Genomic DNA, 12528 nt, shown 5'->3' with positions numbered 1-12528 from the left:
GTTCAGAAAAGAATCATAAACATTTGATTGAAGGTTCTCCTGAACAAGCTTTGCGTCGTAGTTCATCTTTTCTTGATTCTGGGACCTCCTTCTCCTTGTCGGGGGTCTCAACTACCTCTTTCTTTGAAAATTGAAGGAGAGGAGAGAAAAGAGGTAAATAAAACAGGAGAAGCAGAAATGGAATTTCATTAAGAAAGGAAAGGGTAATTAGTGAAAAATGATATAAGAAACAAAGCAAGAATGTAAAAGCAAATAAAGAGAGGGAAATTGAAAAGAAAAGGAAGGCATGGCAAAAAAGAAAAATCAAAATAAGAATAATAGAAGGAAGGAAGGAAGGAAAGAAGGAATAAAAGATTTGGTTTCTTGTTAAGTTGAAAATGAAAATAATATGAAGACATGAAGCTAAGAAGACAATAATAACAACATCGCCAACAAAAATAAAAACATGAAAACCGTCAGAAACAAAACAGAAACAAAATGGGAGCTAATCTCGGTAGACAGGAATGCTAACACTATGGCGGATTTAAAGTGAAAAAAAAAAAACAACAACAACAACAACAAAAAACAAAAAACAAAATATATAAATAAATAAAAAGAATTTCAAAAGGGGTTAAGTAACTATAAATTTCAGGTCACCCATCCCATCGTCCAATCGCAAACCACTATCGAGGCGAATCGTGTTTTTGCGGTCATCGCGGGTAGCTTTGTCGCGCAGCTTTCAAATATTTTCATTGTATTCAAGTTATTCGTAGTTCAAATTAAACTTATCTAATCAAGAGCTAGGAGATATTTGTGAGGATGGCTGAACAATCAAGAAGATTTGTGTCTCTAGACAAACCTATAGACAAGTTTATCGAAGAACAAAAAATAAAAAAACAAAAAAACAAAAAAACAAAAAACAAAAACAAAACAGAAACACTCTTTCGAAGGCACGAAGAGATGTAAGTTTGCCTACAGAGTTTCTCAACAATCCCGCCAGAAGAGTTTAATGAATATATCAGTGAATTACAGTGCTCAGAATCTCAAACGAACAACAGAAAAACATGTCTTTGATTCTGAATGGAAATACTACAAGTACGTCTATAGAAAAAAGACCAGTGACGAGTTTACAAAATGCAGTGGGCACCGAGTGCCGTGAATCTTCATTCATGAAAAGTTCTAGTTTCCCTGCAGCAGGCCCATTCAGTGGAGCAGTTTTTCAATGAGGACAGTTTAACATAACAATAAACACTTTAAACAAGTCGCCCACTTCCACCGATAACTCATTCAAGTCAACAGCGTCAACACGTAGCTTCAAGCGCATCAAGCGTGTGTTTGAATCGTCACTGAGACAAAGACAGCCCTCCGCTTTGACAAACTAAGTTAAGACTTTATTGACCTACCGATTTCGGTTGCTTATTTCGTTATTTTCAAACGAACAGTTTCATATTTAGTTTAGAATTTAAAAGTTTTGCTAATTACTTTGTACCAGATATGTTTTTTGATTTTAAATAGTGATATTTTTACATGTAGCTTTTAAGCTTTTAGCTTTTCGAAGAGAATTTTAAAATACAGGAGTTTTGTATTTTTTTAGAGAACACATTAAAAGTGAATAAATAAAAACAACAAAATCTCAGTATGTATAAAATAAATGAATTACAGCATGTAAAAAGCGCTTTCTACGGGACCAACTCGTGCGAAAATCCCGTACGCGCGCTCTTTTCATGAAGTAATCTCTATGCACCAGATAGACTAGATTATTTTCCACTTCAAACCAACGTGCTAGTGCGTGGCAGAGTGCAAGGGATTAGCTGTAGATATGGTCTGGGGGCCGGCTAGTCTCTCCCCTGATGCTTCGGCTAGAACACTATCCTGCGTAATCCGTACACCCAAGGGCAGAGGGATTTAATCGCCGTCATGTCCGAAGTCCATACGATGACCCAGCGGATGTCTCGGGGTATGGCATGAAGGCACTACTTTCTTTTCTTTTTTGGAATTAATTATCTAATTAAAGTTGGTGGACGTGGGTTCGATTCCCACCGTATTAAAGGTACTTTTTTTTCTTCTTCATCGTTTCCTCTAGCCTTGTATCTTTTTTTATTTTTTTTTATAAGCGACTACCATTAATTCAAGAAAATGAGGATTATTATTTTTCTTCTTTAGAAAGGATGTCTACTTTTTTGCTAGCACAGCATTAACAGAAGCGATCTTTGTAAGCGGAAAAAGTCGAGCTATGCTTTCCTGGTTTTAAAAAACTGTCTGGGAGCAGTTGATTGAAAATAGCTTTTACTAAACATGGATTCTCAGTCTTATAGTCGTTACATGTTATAGCGGAGCACCATACAAAAAAAATTGGTAACCCATCAAGTTGATTTTTCGTGGCTTAAATAGATCAAACATCTGTAGTTAACTTTCGTTTTTCGAGAAAAAATAACCAGCAATAGCCGACTTGCACTAACAGTTCACGTGACCATACCTCTCTTGAAACGAGCAGTTGTGTGAAAACCACTTAGAAATGAAAAGAGCAGCTTAACAATAGTAACATGGAGAAGTTTCAGCTCATAATGTTGACTATAGGATAAATTAAATATAAAATGGAATATTTTGTAAGGATTCATGTGGGGAAAATGTGCTTGATGACAAAGCTTTGCAATTAACAAATAAAATACATTTACTGTGTTTGCTCACGCTAATGCTAACCGAGATGTGGTTGGGAGAGTTCGAGAGCAGATCAGTGCAAACACGAGCCGTAGGCGAGTGTTTGCACCTGCTCGAAAATTCTCCCAACCACATCAAAACTGAAATAACAAAACACGATTAAATAAAACAGAAGAATTTAATTCAAAGCTTTAAATACAAATTCTCCTTACAAAATTGTGCATCTGCAATAACCAATCAGATTGCGCGAAAGAAGACCCTTAACCAATCAAATTGCGCGTTTTATACACGCCTCCAAGCATGAAATTCAAGTTGAAAATTTCTTATTTCAAAACGAGAAGAAGCCAAACTTTAGCGACTTTCTCCCTTGAGAAAGAAGCTTTTACAAGCAAATCTTGATAAAATAATAATTGCAAAGCTTAACCAATGGCTTTAGTCATTCTAGGCTGAAAAGAAAACACTATTTTGAGAGCTAGAACTAGCTAAATTCAAGCTTGATTTCCGTCGGTGTTGGCGAAAGAGTTAGTCGAGATTCTCCGAGTTCAGGCAGGCAAATCTGGGTTTTTGCTTTTTTGTTGAAGGCTCTTCTGGTGGTTCTACTATTTCAAATGCTTCCTAAGGAAAGTCAGTCTAAGCTTGGAAAATTAGCCGTATTCTTCAAATTTTACTGGATAAACAAGTTGCGAAAGAGATTGTCAAGGTCATTGTTGTCTTCCCACACATTCCCTTGTAGTAGCCTTTCGCTGAATAAGAGCGAAGTCTTCGAAGAAAATCTTTCATTTCTCAGACTGTATGTAAGCTGCGAACTCCAAATAAGCTAGTTCAACGATTTTGGAGCTCTGGCTACAAGACTATGTAGATAGGTGTGTGTGCTAACGTGCATGATGAAAGAGGATAAACAAGTTGCGAAAAAGATTGTGAGAGGTCATTGTTGTGTTCCCATACATTCCCTTGTAAAAGCCTTTCGCTGAATAAACGCGAAGTCCTCGAAGAAAATCTTTAATTTCTCAGCCTGTACATAAGCTGCGAACTCCAAATAAGCTATTTCAGCGACTTTGGAGCTCTGGCTACAAGACTATGTAGATAGGTGTGTGTGCTAACGTGCATGATGGAAGAGGATAAACAAGTTGCGAAAAAGATTGTGAAGGTCATTGTTGTGTTCCCATACATTCCCTTGTAAAAGACTTTCGCTGAATAAACGCGAAGTCCTCGAAGAAAATCTTTAATTTCTCAGCCTGTACATAAGCTGCGAACTCCAAATAAGCTATTTCAGCGACTTTGGAGCTCTGGCTACAAGACTATGTAGATAGGTGTGTGTGCTAACGTGCATGATGGAAGAGGATAAACAAGTTGCGAAAGAGATTGTCAAGGTCATTGTTGTGTTCCCATACATTCCCTTGTAAAAGACTTTCGCTGAATAAACGCGAAGTCCTCGAAGAAAATCTTTAATTTCTCAGCCTGTACATAAGCTGCGAACTCCAAATAAGCTATTTCAGCGACTTTGGAGCTATGGCTACAAGACTATGTAGATAGGTGTGTGTGCTAACGTGCATGATGGAAGAGCATAAGCAAGTTGCGAAAGGGATTGTCAAGGTCATTCCTGTCTTCCCATGCTTTTCTTTGTCAGAGCCTTTGCATAAGCTGCGAAGTTTTCGAAGAACATCTTTAATTTCTCACCCTGTACGTAAGCTGCGAACTCGAAAAAAGCTATTTCAGCGACTCCGGAGCTCTGGCTACAAGACTATATAGATAGTTGTGTGTGATAACGTGCATGATGGAAGAGCATAAACAAGTTGCGAACAAGATTGTCAAGGTCATTATTGTCTTCCCATACATTCCCTTATAAGAGCCTTTCGCTGAATAAGCGCGAAGTCTAAGAAGAAAATCTTAAATTGAGATTGTCAAGGTCATTGTTGTCTTCCCATACATTCCCTTGTAAGAGCCTTTCGCTGAATAAGCGCGAAGTCTTATTTACTTGCCGACCAATTACAGATAAAAATTTAGTTCTTCCTTAGATTTTCCTTTTTCTAAATATTCTATTTCTTTCCTCATATATGTTAATATATACCATACATGTCATTACTCTAATTGTGGATTAACAGTTTTATTGTTCAGTTAAATTGTAATTATTCTTTATGTACTTGGTTCTTCTTCAGTTTACTCCAATGTTAAATTTTAAATTACTGGGGTCTAACTCGAAAACCTTATGGTTAATTTAGACCCCAGGCTCTGAATTATGTTCTTTTGACAATTATCTATTCTTTATTTTCTTAGTTGTTTTCTATAGTTGTTTTTCACATTTCATGTAAATTTTCTTGTATGAGCAAATAAAATTGTATTGTATTGTATTGTATTGTATTGTATTGTATTCGGAGGAAATCTTTCATTTCTCAGCCTGTACATAAGCTGCGAACTCCAAATAAGCTATTTCAGCGACTTTGGAGCTCTGGCTACATGACTATATAGATAGGTGTGTGTTCTAACGTGCTTGATGGAAGAGGAAAAACAAGTTACGAAAGAGATTGTCAAGGTCATTGTTGTCTTCCCATACTTTCCCTTGTAAGAGCCTTTTGCTGAATAAGCGCGAAGCCTTCGAAGAAATTCTTTCATTTCTCAGCCTGTACATAAGCTGCGAACTCCAAATAAGGTATTTCAGCGACTTTGGAGCTCTGGCTACATGGCTATGTAGATAGGTGTGTGTGCTAACGTGCATGATGGAAGAAGATAAACAAGTTACGAAAGAGATTGTCAAGGTCACTGTTGTCTTCCCATACATTCCCTTGTAAGAGCCTTTCGCTGAATAAGCGCGAAGTCTAAAAGAGAAAATCTTAAATTGAGATTGTCAATGTCATTGTTGTCTTCCCATACATTCCCTTGTAAGAGCCTTTCGCTGAATAAGCGCGAAGTCTTCGAAGAAAATCATTTATTTCTCAGACTGTACATAAGCTGCGAACTCCAAATAAGCAATTTCAGCGACTTTGGAGCTCTGGCTACAAGACTATGTAGATAGGTGTGGAACCAAAAGTGAACCCGGAATATATCAACCTTACCGCTGGATATAACGTGTTTTTTCCACGAATTCCTGCTATCTTCACTCAGAGTCGTTCAGCCATCTTGACAACACTCTCAATACAATCCAATACGAAATTACTTCGGAAGTCCTTTTTAAGTCTTCTTCTTCTCTCGGGAGACGTCCATTTAAATCCCTGACCGACGGACAAGAACCCGTGTGGAATATGCTGCAAGCCCGTCAAATTAAATCAAAGAGGAGTCCAGTGTGATTCTTGTAATTTCTGGAACCATGCCGGCTGTATGCAAATGACTTCCCTCGAGTATAATTCTCTAGCTAACTCATCTTGTTTGTGGATCTGTCCTGTTTGTGACGAACACAATTATTCTGCTTCTTCGCCTGGAAATTCTGTTTTTGCAGATGAAACCTCTTCAAATTATTTTGAACCGCTTTCTTCTTTCGGAGAAACATTTCCAGCTCGCAGTACTTCTACTCCGATAAACAAGCCAGTGTTGAATAATAATAAGCCAACTAAGAAATCAACTGTGAAGTCCAAGGCTAGTCCAAAGCTCCATTGCTTACTCCTAGATTGTTGAAGTGTTCGTAACAAGCGACCAGCTTTAGAACATGTCATCGCTGACCACAAACCAAATATTATTTTGGGGACAGAATCGTGGCTTAGTCAAGAAATATCCAATGGTGAAATATTTCCATGCAATTATAATATATTCAGAAAAGATCGATCATCAGATATACGTGGAGGGGGTGTTTTTCAGGCAATTAAGACCGACCTATTGGCATCCCATAAGCAAGACCTTGATTCTGATTGTGAGAGCATTTGGACGCAGTGTCAATTTGCTGGTCGTCAATCTCTACTATTTGGAACTTATTATAATCCCGATGGAGGCATCTCTAGTCTGGAGAAACTTGAAGAGTCCTTGTCAAAGATTGGCCGCAAAATTGACAGCCACGATGTAATCCTAGCAGGTGATTTTAATATACCAAACATTAACTGATCTGGTCAAAATTCAGGACTTGATCCTCCAGCAAACAAGCTCGTTGATCTTCAGAATGATTTTGGCTTCCAACAGATGGTTCATTAACCCACTAGACGCCAGGATAACACAGCGAATATTTTAGATCTGGTATTCACAAACAATACCTCGCTGATAAAAGATCTTAAAGTGGTACCTGGCATAAGCGATCATGAGATGGTTACATTTGATGTGATGTTGAAGTGTAAAAGGAAAAAGATCCCAAAACGTAAAGTCTTCTTACGAAAGAAAGCCAACATCGACAAGATGAAGGATGATATCTTGGAATTTTCACATTACTACAAGTCTAACCTATCGTCAAAATCAGTCGACGAAAAATGGTCGGAGTTTGAAAAAGCAATCAAGACTACTATGGAGGCGAATGTTCCCTGTAAAACCACATCTTCTCGTTTTAATTTACCTTGGTTCAATAGAAAGCCTCGCAGGATGTGCAAAAAGAAACAACGTATCTACAATAAGGCAAAGAAATCGAAGAATAAGAAACACTGGGATAGTTATAATCTAAAAAGAAAAATCTCCGTCAGGAAATGACTAAAGCACGGAATGATTATGTATCAGAATATCTGACAGAAAATATTCAAGAAAACCCCAAATCATTTTGGAGTTACATAAAGAAAACAAAGAGCAATAATCAGATTGGAATCCCTGATCTGAAGATTAATGGTAGATTATCAAGTGATCCCATTATCAAAGCAAACACACTCAATGAACAGTTTTGTTCAGTTTTTACTGAAGAAAACAAAACTACGTTACCTTCAATTCACCCGTCTGCTGGTCAAGATGTGATATCTCCCATTACGGTAGATTGTAGAGGAGTTGAGAAACAACTGCTACAGCTCAAATGTGAGAAGTCACCTGGTCCAGATAATATACCGCCATGGATTTTAAAGACTCTGGCATCAGAAATTGCACCCATTCTTACTGATCTCTTCCAGTCCTCACTGGATCAGTCTGCATTACCATTAAAATGGAAAACAGCGAACGTAAGTGGAGTCCACAAAAAGGGAAAGAAAGAAGAGTGTCAAAACTATCGACCTATATCCTTGACATGTATCGTTTGTAAAGTACTGCAACACATTGTCCATAGCCACATGATGAAATTTTTTGAAAAGAACAACATACTTGTGGACAATCAGCATGGGTTTCGTAAGAAAAGATCAACTGAGACACAGCTACTTACCACCACCCAAGATCTTGCTGATGCAATTAATAAGGGGAAAACAACTCATCTTGCCATCTTGGATTTTTGTAAAGCATTCGATGAAGTACCACATGAAAGGTTGCTTATGAAATTGCATTACTATGGTGTTGATGGCCCCCTCAATTCCTGGATAAGAGATTTTCTAACTAATAGAACTCAAGTCGTAGTGTGTGAAGGTGTTTCTTCATCACCCAAGCAAGTAAAATCAGGTGTGCCTCAGGGAACCGTTTTAGGTCCGCTATTGTTTTAATTTATTGTACGTAAATGACATTGTTGAACATCTCAGATGCCAAGTTAGACTATATGCAGATGACTGTCTTATTTATATTCCTCTATCAAGTAATGACGACATGGATAATTTACAGTCTGATCTTTTCCACCTTGAAGTATGGCAAAATATGTGGCAGATGGAGTTTAACCCAGATAAATGCTTCATTATGAGCATATCCTTACAAAAATCTCCACCTCACAAAGAATATGTTTTCTGTGGATCAGTTCTGAAGTATGTTGATGTGCATCCTTACTTGGGAGTCACATTAGACAACAAGTTACGATGGAACTACCACATTCAAGAAATTACATCCAAAGCTACACTAGTGCTGAACTTAATTAAGAGAAATTTTTGGTTTTGTAATCGAGATGTCAAGTGTACCCTGTATAGGTCTCTGGTTCGACCAAAGTTGGAGTATGGATGTACCGTATGGGATCCTCATTATAAATGTGACATCGACAAATTGGAACGCGTACAAAGACGTGCAGCAAGATTCTGTGTTGGAGACTATAGATTTTTTTTTTTTCCAATAATAAATACTTTATTACAACAAAGACGTTTCACTTTACAATATACATATGTATATTGTTGGAGACTATAGATACACTTCAAGTGTCACCTCAATGATGCACCATCTACGATGGGAACCTTTGTGTGACCGGCGTAAGGAGGCAAGATTTACAACTATGTTCAAGATAACACATGACATTATTGAAACTGATAAATCTAGGCTAACACTTGCAAAAGAAACTAGAACTAGAGGTTCCCATAAATTCAAATACCAAAGTATTAAGGCAAATAAGGACGTACATAAATTTTCTTACTTTCCAAGAACTATTGTTGAATTGAACAGTTTACCTGCTGATATTGTGGAGGCTAATTCACTCCAGACTTTTAAAGTGAAACTATCAGAATTCATTAGAAATTAGATGATTTTTTATTTTATTTTTTTTTTATAAATTTCATATTTATATTTTATATCTATATGGAGTGGCCTGGATTGGGGGATGGGACATGTTTCTCTGTTGCTCCGGGTTTCGGGCATGCGCACTAAGACAGACCATAAAGTCTGTCTGCGCGGGCGTGAGACTCGGTGTGGCGGGGGGCATGACTCGTCTATGATCTAGGCTATTCTATATACTCTATATTTTATATTTTATTTTTTATTATTTAACTATTTATTTAATTTTCCTATAGTTAGCGTGATAACTTAATGTATAGTTCCTGCTGACAATAAAATGTAGATGTAGGTGTGTGTGCTGACGTGCATGATGGAAGAGGATAAACAAGTTGAAAAACAGATTGTCAAGGTCATTGTTGTCTTCCCATACATTCCCTTGTAAGAGCCTTTCGTTGAATAAGCGCGAAGTCTTCGAAGAAAATCTTTAATTTCTCAGCCGGTACGTAAGCTGCGAACTCCAAATAAGCTATTTCAGCGACTTTGGAGCTCTGGCTACAAAACTATGTAGATCTCAGCACCATTAAGGCATGGCTCTTTTGAGGAAGTGATGGAAAATCAGTTATTTATTCATATCTTTGACAGTTTACTATTAATCTTTCCCAAATTTGGCTCGTAGTAGTAATTCTTCAAGGCAAGCAATTGCCGCATATCTGTTACCATGGAAACCAGGTGACGTGACCACAAGGCCGCCATCTTGGATTTTAAAAAAAAATCGTTTGTAGTCGTATTGAAACTACTTCAAAAGTCCTGAAAATCCATATTCCTTTTGATATTTGCAATACCTATATGGATCTAATTGGATATCTTAGAAATTATATTAAGTTTAATCTTTAGAATATTTTTAATTTTTTGGAAAAAATAGAAAATATTCTAAAAATTAAACTTAAAATAATTTCCAAGATATCCAATTAGATCTATATAGGCATTAAAAATATGAATAGTAGTCTGCATTTTCATGACTTTAAAAGATGTTTCGGTACATTTACAAACGGCTTGTTCAAAAATCCAAGATGGCGGCCTCGTAATCACGTGACTTCGTTTTCATGGTAAATAAGGATCTAAGGTTCCTTCTTTTCACAAAAGACATTAACTTGCCAAGTTTGGGGAAGATTCGTAGGAAACCGGCTATGGTATACCTAATCAGTTTGTCATCAGAGAGCCATGCCTTAATGATGCTGAGATGGGTGTGTGTGCTAACGTGCATGATAAAAGAGGATAAACAAGTTGCGAAAGAGATTGTCAATGTCATTGTTGTCTTCCCATACATTCCATTGTAAGAGCCTTTCGCTGAATAAGCGCGAAGTCTTCGAAGAAAATCTTTAATTTTTCAGCCTGTACGTAAGGTGCGAACTCAAAATAAGCTATTTCAGCGAATTTCGACCTCTGGCTACAAGACTATGTAGATAGGTTTGTGTGCTAACGTGCATGATGGAAGAGCATAAACAAGTTGTGAAAGAGATTGTCAAGTTCATTCTTGTCTTCCCATACATTCCCTTGTAAGATCCGTTCCCTGTATAAGCGCGAAGTCTTCGAAGAAAATCTTTAATTTCTCAGCCTGTATTTAAGCTGCGAATTCCAAATAAGCTATTTCAGCGACTTTGGAGTTCTAGCTACAAGACCATGTAGATAGGTGTGTGTGCTAACGTGCATGATGGAAGAGGATAAACAAGTTGAAAAACAGATTGTCAAGGTCATTGTTGTCTTCCTATACATTCCCTTGTAAGAGCTTTTCGCTGAATAAGTGCGAAGTCTTTGAAGAAAATCTTTAATTGAGATTGTCAAGGTCATTGTTGTCTTCACATACATTCCCTTGTAAGAGCCTTTCGCTGAATAAATGCGAAGTCTTTGAAGAAAATCTTTGATTTCTCAGCCTGTACTTAAGCTGCGAATTCCAAATAAGCTATTTCAGCGACTTTGAAGTTCTAGCTACAAGACTATGTAGATAGGTGTGTCTCCTAACGTGCATGATGGAAGTGGATAACCAAGTTGAAAAACAGATTGTCAAGGTCATTGTTGTCTTCCAATACATTCCCTTGTAAGAGCCTTTCGCTGAATAAGTGTGAAATCATCGAAAGAACTCTTTAATTGACATGGTCAAGGTCATTGTTGTTTTCCCATACATTCCCTTGTAAGAGGCTTTCGCTGAATAAGTGTGAAGTCTTCGAAAGAACTCTTTAATTGAGATTGTGAAGGTCATTGTTGTCTTCACATACATTCCCTTGTAAGAGCCTTCCGCTGAATAAGTGCAAAGTCTTCAAAGAAAATCATAATTTCTCAGCCTGTACGTAAGCTGCGAACTCCAAATATGCTATTTCAGCGACTTTGGAGCTCTGGCTACAAGACGATGTTGAGGAGTGTGTGTGGTAACGTGCATGATGGAAAAGGATAAACAAGTTGCGAAAGAGATTGTCGAGGTCATTGTTGTCTTCCCATACATTCCCTTGTCAGAGCCTTTACATAAGCTGCGAAGTTTTCGAAGAACATCTTTAATTTCTCACCCTGTACGTAAGCTGAGAACTCCAAATAAGCTATTTCAGCGACTATGGAGCTCTGGCTACTAGACTATGTAGATAGGTGTGTGTGCTAATTTACATGATGGAAGAGGATAAAGAAGTTGCGAAAGATATTGTCAAGGTCATTGTTGTCTTCCCATACATTGCCTTGTAAGAGCCTTTCAATGAATAAGCGCGAAATCTTCGAAGAAACTCTTTAATTGAGATTATCAATGTCATTGTTGTCTTCCCATACATTCCCTTGTAGGAGACTTCCGCTGAATAAGTGCAAAGTCTTCGAAGTTACTCTTTAATTGAGATTGTGAAGGTCATTGTTGTCTTCACATACATTCCCTTGTAAGAGCCTTCCGCTGAATAAGTGCAAAGTCTTCAAAGAAAATCTTGAATTTCTCAGCCTGTACGTAAGGTGCGAACTCCAAATAAGCTTTTTCAGCGAATTTCGACCTCTGGCTACAAGACTATGTAGATAGGTGTGTGGGCTAACGTGCATGATGGAAGAGGATAAACAAGTTGTGTAAGAGATTTTCAAGGTCATTGTTGTCTTCCTATACATTCCCTTGTAAGGGCTTTTCGATGAATAAGTGCGAAGTCTTTGAAGAAAATCTTTAATTTCTCAGCCTGTACTTAAGCTGCGAATTCCGAATCAGCTATTTCAGCGACTTTGGAGTTCTAGCTACAAGACTATGTAGATAGGTGTGTCTGCAAACGTGCATGATGGAAGTGGATAACCAAGTTGAAAAACAGATTGTCAAGATCATTGTTGTCTTCCAATACATTCCCTTGTAAGGGCCTTTCGCTGAATAAGTGTGAAGTCATCGAAAGAACTCTTTAATTGAGATGGTCAAGGTCATTGTTGTTTTCCCATACATTCCCTTGTAAG

The sequence above is a fragment of the Actinia tenebrosa genome, unplaced genomic scaffold (assembly GCF_029948245.1).
Source record: "Actinia tenebrosa isolate PJP-AT-01 unplaced genomic scaffold, QUT_ActTen_1.0 PGA_scaffold17__23_contigs__length_9995812, whole genome shotgun sequence".
Classification (NCBI taxonomy): Eukaryota; Metazoa; Cnidaria; class Anthozoa; order Actiniaria; family Actiniidae; genus Actinia; species Actinia tenebrosa.
This window is presented reverse-complemented; position numbering follows the sequence as displayed.